This window comes from Pleurodeles waltl, chromosome 8 (genome assembly GCF_031143425.1).
Source record: "Pleurodeles waltl isolate 20211129_DDA chromosome 8, aPleWal1.hap1.20221129, whole genome shotgun sequence".
In the NCBI taxonomy this organism is placed as follows: domain Eukaryota; kingdom Metazoa; phylum Chordata; class Amphibia; order Caudata; family Salamandridae; genus Pleurodeles; species Pleurodeles waltl.
In genome coordinates, this window is record NC_090447.1 from 468230466 (window position 1) to 468246623 (window position 16158).

Sequence of the window (16158 nt, forward strand, 5' to 3'; positions counted from 1 at the left end):
ACATTAAAGGTCCACATGCACACAGCTTCTAGTGCACCAGTAGTTCTAGTAATGAAGTGAAGGCTCAATTGAGGCAGATACTTTTAGTTGCATTCCTTGAGCTCTGCACACTGTCACCAATCATGGATACAATATCCAAGCAACATGTTAAACATAGTGCTTCTTAAAACACTTCTTCAGTTTAAGTGATATACACAGAAGATGCTAATATTATCCAGTGGTATGAAAATTTGTCATGCATGCCCACTACAGTGTTCAGCCTGCCCCGGCTGTGGTCCAGTGCATAGTAACAGCATGTCATCTATGGTTTATTACTAAGAAGAAAGTAAACAACCAACGCTATTCAACAAAAACTGTTACCAGGGTAAGCTTTCTCTTGAATTTGCTCATAAGTACAAAACAGCTTAGATGCTTAGGAAAACTACAAGTATGATGAGCCCACCCGCCCAAACCTGGCCCACCTGGGGGGCATATACAAAACAAACATGGGAGACTGCTTTCTCCCCCCACCCCCACCTTCTGCTGCAAATTCACAGATCCTACACAATTCTTGCAGTTGAAAAAAACTTGTTTGAACACAAAGGCTAGGAGGGTCAGGATATTTGAGCCCTAAGGTAATTATAACTCACCCCCTCGCAATGCACAGCTATTTGCCCCACATACAACATCATTGATGGCACCAATGGCATCATTGAAATTCACTGGAACATTTACAATAAAATTTTTGATGTATTAGACTTTTCATCCTTGGTATGGTCTCCCTTAACCTTTTTCTGTCGGTTTCCCAGGTTGTTGATGTGTGCTGGACTTTGTTTTTGCTGTTTTTGTTACTCTTGGCACATTACCACTGCTAACCAGTGCTAAAGTGCAAGTGTTCCTATACAAAATGTGTAGGAAATTGGTTCATCCATGATTGGCATTTTTGATGTAAGTCCCTAGTACAATGCACTAGGGGTGCCCAGGGCCTGTAAATCAAATGCTACTAGTGGGCCTGCAGCACTGGTTGTGCCACCCACATATGTAGCTCTGTAATAAAGTCTCAGACCTGCCACTGCAGTGTCTGTGTGTGCAATTTTAAACAGTAAATTCGACTTGACAAATGTACCCACTTGCCAAGTTTAAACCTTCCCTTTTCTTACATGTAAGGCAACCCTACGGTAGGCCCTAAGTAGCCCCAAGGGCAGGGTACAGTGTATGGTTAAGGTAGGTCATATAGTAATGTGTTTATGTCCTGACAGTGAAATACTGCTAAATGCGTTTTTCACTCTTGCAAGGCCTGTCCCTCGCATAGGTTAACATGGGGATAGCTTTAAATATGATTAAAGTTTAGATTCCCTTTGGGAGCGGATAGGCATGTGTTTGGGGTCTCTAAGCTCACAATTTAAGAATACATCTTTTAGTAAAGTTTAAGATTGTGTGTTTGAAAATGCCACTTTTAGAAAGTGAGCATTTTCTTGCATAAACCATTTCTGTGACTCTGCCTGTTTGTGGATTCCCTGTCTGGTTCAGTTTGACAGTTAGGCTGGTTGCACCTCTCACTAGACAGTGACCCAAAGGGAGCTGAGGTGTAGTCTGCATTTCCTGATGAGCCATCTGTGCTAGGAGGAAGGGGAGGAGTGGTCACTCACACCTAAAAGGGCTGTGCCGGCCCTCACACAATGCAGTCTCCAACCCCCGGGTGTGTTTCTGGGGCCTGGCCTGGGCAAGGCAAGGCAGGATTTCACAAACAAGACTTTCCTTTGAATTATGCCTACTTCAAAAGGCAAAATGGGTATAAGAAGGACACCCAAATCCACAGACTTTAGAACACTTCTGGAAACCAAGAGGAACCTCTGCCTGGAGAAGAGCAGAAGAGATGAGGAAGAAGAGCTGTCCTGCCTGTGACTGCTTTGTGGAGCTATCCTGCAGTTGCTGCTTCTGCCTGTACTAGAGGACAGACTGGACTTAGTGTTGCCTTACTTCTTGTGAAGATCGCCAAGGGCTTGATTTAGAGCTTGCCTCCTGTTTGAAGTCTCAGGGACACCAAATACTTCTCTCGGCCAGCACCTGGAGTCTCTGGAGAAACTCCTACTCTGCAAAGTGGTGCCCATCCAGTTCCTGGGACCCTGAAAGGGGAATCTGGCAGCCCTAGAGTGAGAAATCCACACACAGACTGCTGTGCGAGGAAAAGAGACACAACTCTGATCTGCGGGTGAAAAATCAATGCACCTGGCTTCACAGCTGAAAATAGATGCTCGCCTGCAACGTGACCTGAAGATAGACACACAGGGCTGGAGAAATGATGCACAGCATCACTGACAAAGGCTGGTGTGATCGCAACCTGCGCTGCGTGTTATTCCGATCATTGTGCGGCTGGATTTCCAGCGCAAACACCGCTGAGTGTGTAAAAGAAATTACACACGGCCTGCCCGGACCAGAGAGTGCTGACCAGATCAACGCATCACTCTTGTGGAGAGAAGAAACACCGACCTGACTAAAGGAGAAACAACACAAGGTCTTGCTCGTGAGTGATAGATGCATCGCAAGCCCTTTGACGCACACGCACCCTTGCAGGGTTATTTTTAACGTACCCCAGGTTCATTTTCACTCTAACAGTGTTAGTGTGTGTTTAAAATTACATGAAGATTATTTGCTTTTAAATTGATAACTTGACTTGTGGATTTTTGTCGTTTTGGTCTTGTTTTGTTTAGATAAATATTTTCTATTTTGCTAAACCTGTGTTGTGTCATTTTGTAGTGTTTCTTGTGTGTGTTGGTAGAAATACTTTACACCTAGCACTCTGAAGTAAAGCCTACTGCTAGTGCCAAGCTACCAAGGGAGTAAGCAGGGATTAGCCGAGGGTGATTCTCTATTACCCTGACTACAGTGAGGGTCCTTGCTTGGACAGGGGTGTAACCTGACTGGCAACTGCAGACCCCATTTCTAACAATGAGAAATCTGTACATGATGGGGGCACATGTTAGTTACTTGAGTTAACCATAACTATAACTCCAATGTAAATATTTGAGAATATAGAATTCCCTATTGGTAGTCACCCTTAGGTAGTTATGACCATGTTTCCATACAAAAACCATTTGCCTATATCTTCGGTGCAGTTTGCCGAATCTTCATGAGAATTCCCCCCCTCTCAAAAAAAAAAAAAAAAAAAAGGTGGTGATTGTAGTGCATGGAAAGTTTTGGGGTGATCCACCAATTTAGGGCTGAGAATAAGTGGAGGGGTCAAAAACATGCATTTCTCATATAAATACTCATAAGAGTTGTGAACACTACTACAGCCTGAACTGCAGGAGACTGAATTACACCAGATTTGCCAGGTAGCTCTCCGTACCCAGATTATGCTTTTGGATATATGGCGTAAATCCATTTAGTAGTTTAAAAGAACTTGACGAAAATCCAAATTTGAATGTCTGGCTGTGAATACATTAAAAATTTGTGAATGCACATGTGACTAGAAGCGTTGTAATTGGCTGGCCGCAACCTGACTACAAAGTTGAGGCCGCCATTTTATGTAATGGGAGATGGTCCCTGGGGGTGAAAATAGAAATGTGATAAAAGGTCAGGGTGGAGGTACCCTGACTACAGGGCTATTTGAGGGTCAAATTATGGGTTTAAAATGACTTTTCTTCTCCATGTGTGATCTTTGAGAATTTAAGGATTATTTGATGATTAAAAAAATATTTAAAATTACATTCCGATTCATTCAGACACTAAGGGGGTCATTATGAGTGTGGCAGTCTGGACTACTGCAGATGTGGCGGTCCAACCTCCATATAACCCTGATGGCAGAACGCTATGGAACCGCCAGCTCCTCCAGGATCATGGATCCTGGTGGCCTTGTGGTGGCAAAGAGCGTAATCCGCCTGGATAGCACTGCCCTGCAGATTAAGACCTTGTTCTCCTGCAGCCTTTTCATGGCAGTAACAGCGCCATGAAAAGGCTGGCAGAGAACAGGTTCAGGGGGTAGTGCACCGGCCCCCTTGCCTAGCAACATCGCAATGTTGACTGATTGCTTTGCAGACCGGTAACAGTGTGAGGTTGCTCGTGCACCCTGCTGGCTACAGCATTGCTGCCGGTTCGATTACGAGACTATACTGGAGCCTTTTTCCCACTAGGCTGATAGGCGGACTCAGATTTCTGGCCATTGACATAGCGGGAAACTCATAAGTCCGGTTGGTGAGGTCACAGCCAGTGTGGCAGACACCCAGTCTGTAGTGTGGCAGGTTTTCCCATCCAAACTCATAATGGCCCCCAAAGTAACTCATACATGCACTCAGACTCATGTACCCACTCAGACACTCCTGCACCAACACACTCACATCCACTTTCAGACCTACTCATGCACCTAATCATAGATCCACTGACAGACAGGCACTGTGGCCAACCCCCACTATGCACAGCCAGAGGCAGTGTGGGACAGTGGTAGGATTAACATAGTAATTAAAATTACTTAATGTTAAAAATGACGTAATTCACTGAAAAAACAAAAAGGTTACAGAAACGTTAGATAGGTTCTGAATTAAGTTGTACAACACCATAGAAATTCAGCAGTTATAGTTAGAATTATTTCATGTAACTAACTCATGCCGTAAGGTAACTAACATGCGCCTTCACCATGCACAGCAAATTAGTCTATACATCATTGAGGACATCTTTTTTGGCATCTTTGATGTTATCACTGCAATAAAATTATTGCTAAGAAAAATGCATGGCAAGGGTGCAAGCTTTAGTTACTTTGGGTCGTGAGTTAAAGTTAATTGAATCAACTCACTATAACTGCTGAATTGCTATGGTTTTGTATGAGTAAATTCAGAACCCAACTACAATGTCTCTGTAGCCTTTATGCCCCCTCTCCCCCCCCCCCAGTTTGTGTGTGCATACACAAACACCCAGGAGTTACTTAATTTAAAAATACTTACCATTTGAGGTAAAGGCCTCTGCATGTAAAGGCATACATGATAAAGACCACAAGATAAAGGATAAAAGCATGCATTGTAATATCATACAAATATTTTTACCGGAGGGCTTCATCAAATATAAATCTCACAACACACCACTAGCTTTCCTTACCATTGTCATGCAATACTTACAATCACATAGAAACATTTTTATTGTCTGCGCACTGGAGTGCAAGGGAACGCTACAAATGTTTATACAGCACTGCATCAAGTTTAGTTCATTTAGGTCGGAATTGCAACCTCAGCACCACGTTCCCAAGCTGTGCTATCTTCAGCTTATGCACTAACTTGCAGTTATCAAATTATTGCATGTTCACAGTCAGATTTAATTCAGAAGTGGTGCACCGCTCCCTTACGCATAAGCCCTCTGGACTATGCATTTAACTTGAGTAAGAAGTGTCTTAGACTGCCCACTGAACTGGTTATCCATTATGATTGTACTAGCATAAACATTTGCCTCAGCAACACTCCTTACATATTGTATACATGAATGTATGCTTGTGCCTTGTGTACTTGTTCAGTACATTTGTAGTTCTAAAGTAGTTACAGTAAATTGATCAGTTAGTCCTCCCGACTCAGATGCTAGGATTTTATTGTATTAAATCTGCATTTATAGAGCGTTGACTACCCCTGACAAGGTGTGGGAGAGCCCTACAGTGGATAGTACACTATGGGGGTCATTCTGACCCTGGCGGTAATTACCGCCAGGGCGGAGGTCGGCGGTAGCACCGCCAACAGGCTGGCGGTGCTCCGCCGGGCATTCTGGCCGCGGCTGTACCGCCGACTTTCCACTGCCCGTCTGAATCCTCCATGGCGGCGGAGCGCGCTCCGCCGCCATGGGGATTCAGACACCCCCTACCGCAATCCTGTTCATGGCGGCTCTCCCGCCATGAACAGGATGGCGGTAGGGGGTGCCGCGGGGCCCCTGGGGGCCCCTGCCGTGCCCATGCCAATGGCATGGGCACGGCAGGGGCCCCCGTAAGAGGGCCCCAAAAAGTATTTCAGTGTCTGCCCAGCAGACACTGAAATACGCGACGGGTGCAACTGCACCCGTCGCACCTTCCCACTCGTCCGGCTCAATTCAGAGCCGGCATCCTAGTGGGAAGGTTGATTTGCCCTGGGCTGGCGGGTGGCCTTTTGGCGGCCGCCCGCCAGCCCAGGACAAATGTCAGAATCACCGCCGCGGTCTTTCGACCGCGGTGCGGTGTTCTGACGGCGGTACCTTGGCACCGCCTATGCCTTAACAGAAGATTAGTGCTTAGTCCAGTGATCCATTCTATCCCCTTAATCTGTGCTGTAGATTAAATTAATAAGAGTATGGTGTGATCTTTAGTAAGGAGTATGTGAGCTCATGCCAATGGTTGGTGGAATAAATAGAGGAGATTAGGTATTGTTGGACTTCTTGTACCAGACATTACTGATCGAGAAGCACACCTTAATAATGAGCACCACTTGGAATATGCCACATTGCTGACTCAAATGAGACATGAAAGCTACAGTCACTAACAAAGTGGATATATTTGGTTTTAATATTGTCATAATGCAGACACATCTGGATTCAATTAACAGCACAGGTATACATACAAAGAGTATGTTCAACTGAGGATAGAGTGCATGCTTTTAAAGAATGGGTTTTGGTGCTCTCAGGGTGTCAAGACGGTGCACAAGAGGCTCAATGATGAGACATGAAGAGCTCAAAGACCTGGCTCGTCTATAGGCATTGCAACCCAGTGCCCAGATACCCCCAGCAGTGACAGTGATGTGCTCTACAAATGATTGATTGATTGATAGGAATAATGTTTGGTTGTTTGGTGTGTTGGCATCAGACCACACAGAACCATTTGTTCAGAAAATGTCAGACCTTAACTCAGAAACTACACTCTGATAAACAATCAGTCATCTGTACTGCTTTGGAAGTACCACAGTACTTAAAAATGGAACAAAGTTAATACAAAAATAAATTACTGTATTACCTTATGTTATGTTACAAATCTACTGTACTACTGTGCATGTTCAGTCTTTTATGTATTTAATTCTTTACATAAACTCTTTGGAGTACTGTGGTAATACATTACAAGTAAACTTTGTAAAATAAAAGAATTAAAAACAATCTCTATAAAGTGCAGTAAAAATATGTAGAAATATGAATGAATTGCTCTACCTATTATCACTTAAATAAAATGTAAATACATAGGAACAACACAAAAAAACGTTTCTACTTACCTATAATTAAGGTCCTAAAAAGGACACAGCAAACTGTCCTGTAACCAACATGGCTGCCTTTAAGATTTTCTTTTTTTTAAAGAAAATGATTATCCAATTACATACTGCATGTAATATTGCATATTGCAAAGTTATTGTGGTATACCATGGCACAATATATATTCAAGTATTTGAAAACTTATAAAACTTTAACACTTACACCTAGTACCAGAAATTACCATTTGTACATCAGTCTATATTCCTGCTATATTACATTTACATCCATTTACTCACTTATACGCTACATCTGTTTCAAGTACCACACTAAACTTTGTCACTCCATTTTATGTCACTCACCTGTACACCACTCCACAGTATGCTGTTACACTATGCCCCTCCACTCAGTCACACGATTATATGCCATTCCACTCTATGCTAATCCACTGTAAACCACTCTACTGTGCCACACTTTACACTATTACACTCTACCATACTCTATTCTATGACAATTCAATGTGTGCCCTATGCTATTCCTTGTTGTGCAAGTCCACTCTACTGTATGGCACTCCACTTTAAACCTCTACACTATTTCTATTTCTCTGTACACTACTCCACTCTATGCCACTGCAGTGTACACTATTCAACGGTATGCCATTATACTGTACACCACTCCAATACTGCAGTATATTCTATTCCAATGTATGCCACTATACTGTATGTCACTCCACTATACGCCACTGCAGTGTACTCTATTCCGCTGCAGTGTATGCTATTACGGGGTGTGCCATAATAATGTATGCCACTCCATCGTACCTCACCCTACTCTGCACCACTGCAGTCTTACCCCATTACGTTCTTAAGCCATTCCACAACACACAGCGACACTACTGTAAGCTATCCCACTACATCACTCTACTGTACACTTTCACTTGCCCCCAATTTTCACTTTTTGCTGTTGTTTTCCTGACTGATGGTGCCCTGGGTCCTGGTAGCCAGTCTCAGGTCCTGTGCTCTGTGTAAAATGAAAATGCAAATTAGGCTAATTATAATTGGCAGTATCAACCTACCTAGAAGTCCCTAGTATAGGGTAGGGCATGTAGGTTTAGGGACCCCAGAATAAGTGGTGCACCCATAGGTGCACTGCTGAGGTGACCAGTGTCATTTTAAAGGCAGGCCTGCATTGCTGGCTGCTTTTAAACTAAAGTTAAATGCAAATTAGACTTTTGAATTAAAAGTAATTCCAAAGTCTTAAACTACCTTATTTTTACATATGTCACCCCCTAAGCTGTGCCCCAAGTGCCCCTATGTTTGGGTACCATGTGACTAATCAGGGACCTTCTAAAAATTGTTTAAGCCCTGGTGAGGTACAATAGCCAAATTTGTTTTTTCCTCACTGTAGTGAATCAGCTCCATAGGATAAAATGGGGATACTTTATTTTAATTAAGTCCCCATAGGAGCCAGGCTGCCTTTATGAGGTGTGAAGTGGCCTGCAAAGGATGTGCCTGGGGTGGAAATCTGCCTCAGCAGATTGTAAAAGAAAAGTTATGTGAGAGCTGCCAAATTATACTTCAAAGGAGGGAAGGACATTTGGAGCAGCTCAGAACCTTCCCCCATTTCCTGCAACCCCAGACAATTAGGTGCCCTCTTGATTTGATTAGGAGAGAGCAAGTGTGTTAAAGGATTTTTAGCCACTCCAGTGGGTAGGCTCAGCCAGTCCTAACCTCTAGAAATCAGTTTCAGCCATGTTGGATTTTTGTAGAATGTTGCTCCCTTGGATTGGTTTTTGTCACACTACCCAGTAAGTGGTCATCCAAGGGGGTAGTGGCCTGCTTGTGATTGGACAGTCAGCCCCCCCTACTTTTCACCCCAGGAGCAAGGATAAATATGGCAGAGTTGCAGCCACACCTTATATCCTACATGGATCATCATCAGAAGGACTGCCATGCTGGACCCCTGACCTGCACCTGGACCCTACATTCTGAAGGACTGCACCAGCTTCACACATTGTCATTTGGCCTTAAATATCTTTACGATCAGAAAATCAGATGGAATCCTCCTCCTCCCTAGGGCTCACCTTATCTACAAGGGAACTTGCTGTTAATTAAAACACATGTTACCCAGTCATCTACACCCCTTCAAATCTTTGTCCCAGTCTGTTGCTCCATTGCCACACTGCACCTATTATACGTTGGCATAATTAAATTTTTACAGTGCACTATAAAAAGCAGCAAATACCAAATCTTTGATATGCATAATTTTGGCTTGTATCAGACGTTGCGCGCGATCTTTACCAAGAAAAACAAGTTTAATGGAGGGGCTGGAGATACCCATGTTACAACACTGTCCCACACCAGAATCTGTGCATTCAAGTAATTACTGACCTCTTCAATTGTTGAATTTTGGCAGGTTTGACCTGAGAAAAATCTGCTGTGTGAGACCTATATTGCAACACTTGTATTTGCAGCAGTCCCAGAAACAAAATGTAGCAAAAAAAAGGGAAAAGGGGCCAGGCTACAGACATGCTGGTGGTGGGGTCCCAGAGGGAATCCCCAGGGCTAAATGCAAATTTTTTTTTTATTTTTATTTCTGCTCAGATTCATGGTGGATAGTTTGTAAGGGGGTGTGAGATACTCCCCATCCACCCCAGCACTGTGTGTGGGGTCTCCCACCTCCCTGGAGGAAAAGTAATTTTTGGTGTGGGAGGGAGGCCCGTCTGCCTTAGGGACTGCCATCTAACCGTGGCTTTCATTCATGTACATGTGGGGAGGCACCTGCCACCACTCTTCCCTCCACCCCCCCCTGCAACCACCACTGTTGTAAACAACTGTTTGTGTAGGGGCTGCAATTTAATTAGCAATATGCTACACTTACTACTAGAGGTGATCACATACATTTATCTTCCTCTTGAATGGATTCAATAGTTTCTAGGCCTGGGCGATACCCAAGTTACGCTGGCACATTGTGTAATTTCAGTTATTATGAGTTATACCTACTATGGATTTTATTTTTTAAAGATTACATGTTTACACCACTTCACAAAATTGCACGCCATTCATTTTAAATATGTGCCATCTGAAGTACAAATTTACAGATAAGGCATGCAAACAGAATGCAAGCATGTGTTTTTGTTTCTTTGTACTTTTTGTAAGCATGAAACGCATCCTTATAACAAAAATCGCTGTAAGCATGCATTTCGTGAAAATGGCCAAACGTGTTTTCTAGGAGAAGAGGAAACAGTTGGAGAGTGCCATAACTATTAATAGAGGAGAGTTGAAAAGTGCCATATCTAGTAAGATATGACTCTCTTGAGGTCTCACCCTGTGCTGGCACACTTTTGGCTGCCGAGTACCAATGCAGGCACTGTCGTGCAAGGGTGCCTGTGTTACAGGCAGGATTGTTTTTGTGGAGGAAGACACCTTTCTGCACAAACACCATACTTAGAGGCCTGTTATTTTCATGCATGCTGTAGAATGCAGCTAGCATGCAAAGAAAGTAACAAGTATGGATAATATTTTTCCTCGTCATACCTGCTTCAGGGAGGCATAGCTTGTTGATGCATTACCAGGTTTACAAGTGTTCATAAATCAAGGAATCCACCAGAATCCATGGATGGACACAAGGGAACATCCTTTCTACACCCATGGAATGTCTTACTAAATCAAGGTAACCCAAGGCAGCGCTAGGCACTACCTTTTGTTATTTCAAATTTACTAAACAAGGCAATGCTACCCAAAGTGGCTTTGCTTGACTTAGTAAATGCCCAAAACGTTTTTATGGCAGGGTTGAGCCATAAAAGTGATATAACCCCAACGCAAATCATTCAAAAATACACCCCATAGTATGACTACAACACCACCAGTAGCATGGCAAGATTGTGTATTTACTGTGACATTAAAAACATGGGCAAAGCCATCCTGCACACAGAATAAGTTCAGCCTTGGCAGCAGCGCAACACTTATTCACATAATTACATATTGTTAAGATAATTTGCCAAACACTTTTAATACATTTCCTGAGGCTAACATTGTACAACTTACACTAATTCAGTCTGATGACAGGATAGGTTCATATTGACATGGCAAAGTCATAACTAATTTGCTGAAGACTAAGTTATATTATGAAGATTGTTTTTGTCACAGCACACTTAGTACTGAAGAGGGTATCCACATGCTAAAGTAGCTGTGCATATCAAATTGAGCTCCTGGTTGAGCGGCCAGATCTTTAGATCCTTGCTGAGCTTGAGTATAGATTAGTGATGTTATGGGGAAGGTTTTTCTAGGATTTGGAAAAGATGTAGGAAAAAGAGCATCCTCCTGTTTTGTGTGTGGCTGAGCAGAGTTGACTAGTTGAATAGTGGAATTTAAGGCAGTAGTTGAGGTAGGCAGGTTTGACGTGAAAGTGAGGCAGGAAATTACAAGCACTTCAAAGGGAATCTCTAGAACACTGTACCTCAAAGAAGGCCCTAGGTGTAAAAATAGGACCCTCAGAGCCACTTTTCAGTACACCTCTGGACCTGCAGATGACTTAATAGAAGGAGTGCTGGGCTGCAAGAAGTACTGTTACTCTGCTGCCCAGCTTCCTGAGTGAGAAATACTGGAACTGCATCCTGAAACCAGGACCACCAGAATAACTCCAAGGGCTAGCTGGCCGGCCTTTTTAGAGTCCCAGGGACGGAAGAGGCTCCAACCACCTTTAACCCTGCACCTGGAACATCATCCAAATATTTCACCTCATCAGAACCAGTTTAACACCTAAATATATAAACTAGCATTTAAAAGATGTCTCATTTCCAAAGGCTCAGCCCCCATCACTCACATCATGTAGACACTCTTATTAACTACAGATCTGGAAATGTTGAAGTATGCAAATCATGCAGGAGGTGGTGAATTGTGGCAAGTATAATAAATCCATAATTATGTGCAAAACACCACCACTGCAGAATCACAATTCCAGTGACCCAATTCATAGTTCACTTTGCCCCATATTCAAGTTATTGATTCATTTTCTAGGATGTACACATCAATCCCACTGTTCTCATTGTATGAAGCCTTGAGTAGTCTGAAGATAACTACCTCAAATTGAAACGCATGTCCCTTGAAAACCTTATTTCTGGCTATTTACTCAAAACAAATGCATCAAACCCTATAGTACAATATATACATTCTTAGTTTACCAAACTGAACCAATTAGGAATCAGCTTCAATAAATTATTCATTTATTTTCCTATCAAGATTTCATGACACAGGAATTGAATTCTGATAGATTTTAGTCACTTAAGTTAATTTACATTCTTGTAAGCTAAATTTGATAGTGTCACATTTCTGTCAACTGAATTAAATGGGCAAGAACTACAGTTATAGAAATCTGAATATAACATCTTTTTATCTGCATTTTCATTGCAAGCTTATATACAAACAATAGTGTTAGAAATGGGGTATTTGGTTGACAGTCAGGTTACCCCCTGTTCAAGCAAGGACCCTCACTCTAGTCAGGGTAAAAGAGAATCACCCTCAGCTAACCCCGGCGTACCCCCTTGGTGGCTACTTCTCATGCCAGGTGTAAAGTATTTGTACCAACACACAGTAACTTAATGAACACTACAAAATGACAGCACAGGTTTAGAAAAATAGGAAATATTTATCTGAACAAACCAAGACCAAAACAACAAAAATCCACAATACACAAGTCAAGTTATCAATTAAAAAGCAAAAAGAAAAGTCTTCATGTAGTTTTAAACACACATTAATACTGTTAGCGTGAAACTGTACCTTGGATGCATCAAAAATAATCCCACACGGGCGAGTGTGCGACAGAAAGGGTTTACGCTGTGTCGATTTCACTCAGTAGCGAGACCTTGCGTTGTTTCTCCTTTTTGCAGGAGAGCGATCCGGTCAGCACTCTTGGGTCAGGGCAGGCCTTGCATTTTTACAGACCCACCGGTGTTTGCGTTGGAAATCCAGCTGCACGATGATCTGAAAACTACGCAGCGTGGGTTGCGATCTCCCAGCCTTTGTCAGTGATGTGGCATGTCATTTCTCCAGCTCCATGCGTAGATTCTTCGGTTGTGTTGCAGGCAAGCGTCGATTTTCAGCAGCGAAGCCGGTGGCACGTCGATCTTTTCCCAGCACGAAGTTCTGTGCGTGGATTTCTTCCCCTTAGGGTACCAGCTTCTCCTTTCAGGGTCCTAGGAACTGGATGGGCACCACAGGGCAGAGTAGGAGTCTCTCCGGAAACTCCAGGTGCTGGCAGAGAGGTATTTCCTCTCCCTGAGACTTCAAACAGGAGGCAAGCTCTAAATCAAGCCCTTAGAGATCTTCACAAGATGGAAGGCACACAAAGTCCAGTCTTTGCCCTTTTACTCTGGCAGAAGCAGCAACTGCAGGATAGCTCCACAAAGCAGTCACAGGCAGGGCAGCTCTTCCTCAGCTCTTCTCCAGGCAGAGGTTCCTCTTGGTTTCCAGAAGTGTTCTACAGTCTACAGTTTTGGGTGCCCTTTTTTTACCCAATCTCTCTTTTGAAAAAGCCTACTTCAAATTAAAGTCTCTTTTGAATGTGAAATCCTCCCTTTGCCAGGCCCCAGAAAAACACCAGGGGGTTAAAGACTGCATTGTGTTAGGGCAGGCACAGCCCTTTCAGGTGTGAGTGACCACTCCTCCCCTCCCTCCTAGCACAGATGGCTCATCAGGATATGCAGGCTACACCCCAGCTCCCTTTGTGTCACTGTCAGTGTGAGGTGCAACCAGCTTGACTGTCAAGCTGACCCAGACAGGGAATCCACAAACAGGCAGAGTCACAGAAATGGTTTATGCAATAAAATGCTCACTTTCTAAAAGTGGCTTTTTCAAACACACAATCTTAAAATCAACTTCACTAAAAGATGTATTTTCAAATTGGGAGCTTAGAGACCCCAGACTCCACATGTCTATCCACTCCCAAAGGGAATCTACACTTTAATCAGATTTAAAGGTAGCCCCCATGTTAACCTATGAGAGGGACAGGCCCTGCAACAGTGAAAAACAAATTTAGCAATATTTCACTGTCAGGACATATAAATCTCATTACTATGTCCTACCTTAACCATATGCGTCACCCTGCCCTTGGGGCTACCTAGGGCCTACCTTAGGTAGGTATTACATGTAGGACAAGGGAAGGTTTAGGACTGGCAAGTGGGTACACTTGCCAAGTCGAATTTACAGTTAAAAACTGCACACATAGACATTGCAGTGGCAGGTCTGAGACATGATTACAGAGCTACTTATGTGGGTGGCACAACCAGTACTGCAGGCCCACTTTTAGCATTTGATTTCCAGGCCCTGGGCCCTAGTGCACTGTAGTAGTGACTTACTAGTAAATCAAATATGCCAATCATGGATAAACCAATCAACAATTCAATTTACAGAGAGAGCATGTGCACATTTGCACTGGTTTGCAGGGGTAAAGTGCTTAGAGTAAAAAAAAAAACAGGTCAGAAAAAATAGGAGGCACAAATAGAGGATCATACTGCAGAAGGGCAAAAGTCTAACAAGTACATTATGGAAATTACCTTTATCTCCAAGTATAAACCGAGCAAAGAATATTATCAACATCGGACACTGGACGGTCTCCCATGAACTGTGATCACTATGTTGGTGACTAGTTCAAGCAGATGGTGGGTGAGATTGTAATCTAAACAAACTTGTGATCCTGTAGCAAAAACGTCAAAGTGTTGACAGATGGAAAGACCAGAAAGAAATTGGTATATTTTGAGACATAGTTTAATGAGGCTGGGCTATGAGAGGTGATGCCTGCCACGTTAGAGCTTTCACTAGCCTGTTACTTACAGGCCTCGAAAAATCTGAAAAAATGTTACTAGACCTGCAGGTTGAATAGCTGGAATAATCTACTTAACCTAACAGTAATGTACTTGACTCAGAAACTGGTCTCAAATTGGGTGATTCTAGGCAAAAATTGTAATTTACAGTCACCTTTTTCTTCATTCCCACATACGAGTGAACCTTCAAATATGTAAATTTAGCATTTCTGCTGTAAAAAAAATATCCCCTTTTGTTTATTTAAATACAATAAATGTTTGTTCCATGTATAATACATCTAGCCCACATATAGGGTACACATAATCCATGCATGACTTTCCTTCTAGTTTACTAATAGCTTTGCCATCAGGGCATGAGTGTTTCTCAGTATGTTTAAACACTCACTTTTAATAAATATATTACTAAAGCATGATGTGGTAGTGCACTGTCATCTACAGACAGTAACTTTCCAAGAAATGTCCAAAAACATTCCTACTAACTTGCAACTTTACTGATAAAACTACATGGTGTGTTATTAACAATCACCTGTAAAAATTAGGTTTCAGAAATCATCATTTGCACATCACCAATAAAAGTGTTGGTACTTTTTCCCATTCTATTAAAATATTTTTTTGCATCACACAACCATAGGAAAAAATGGTATTTTACAGTTACTGAAATATATTTTGAAATGTTTGTAAAGTTGACTTGGTAATGTAAATGTGTTAGGGAAAACCCAAAAGCCTTTCATTTCACATAAGTCAGACAGTTCACCTTACAAAATCATGGAACTCTACAGTCACAAGGAAAAGTATTTGCACTGCAAGAAGACAAACTGACTTTTGACCACCATCTCTGAACAGAGCAAATGTGACAAGAATAAGATTAAGGCATCTTAATTGCTAATTCAGTTTCTGACTGAACAAAACACCTGTTTTGTCCACTCCCAGAACTGGTATGGAATCTAAATGTAGCTGGACCTCATAAAATAATATTCACTATAGGGAGTGGTCAAGTAAATTTTTCGAGCCCTGACTTACCTTTCACCTTATGTTAGATTCAGCCATCCAGCAACAGGTTGTGTTGGGCACAAAATTATGGTGAAACAGGTGTACCATTTTGTGAATTTGTTCTGCAGGTCAGATATGCTGAGTTATCAACTTTACAGAATTTTGGGGGCTTTCCACCTTTCCCATGTGAACAATTGCAA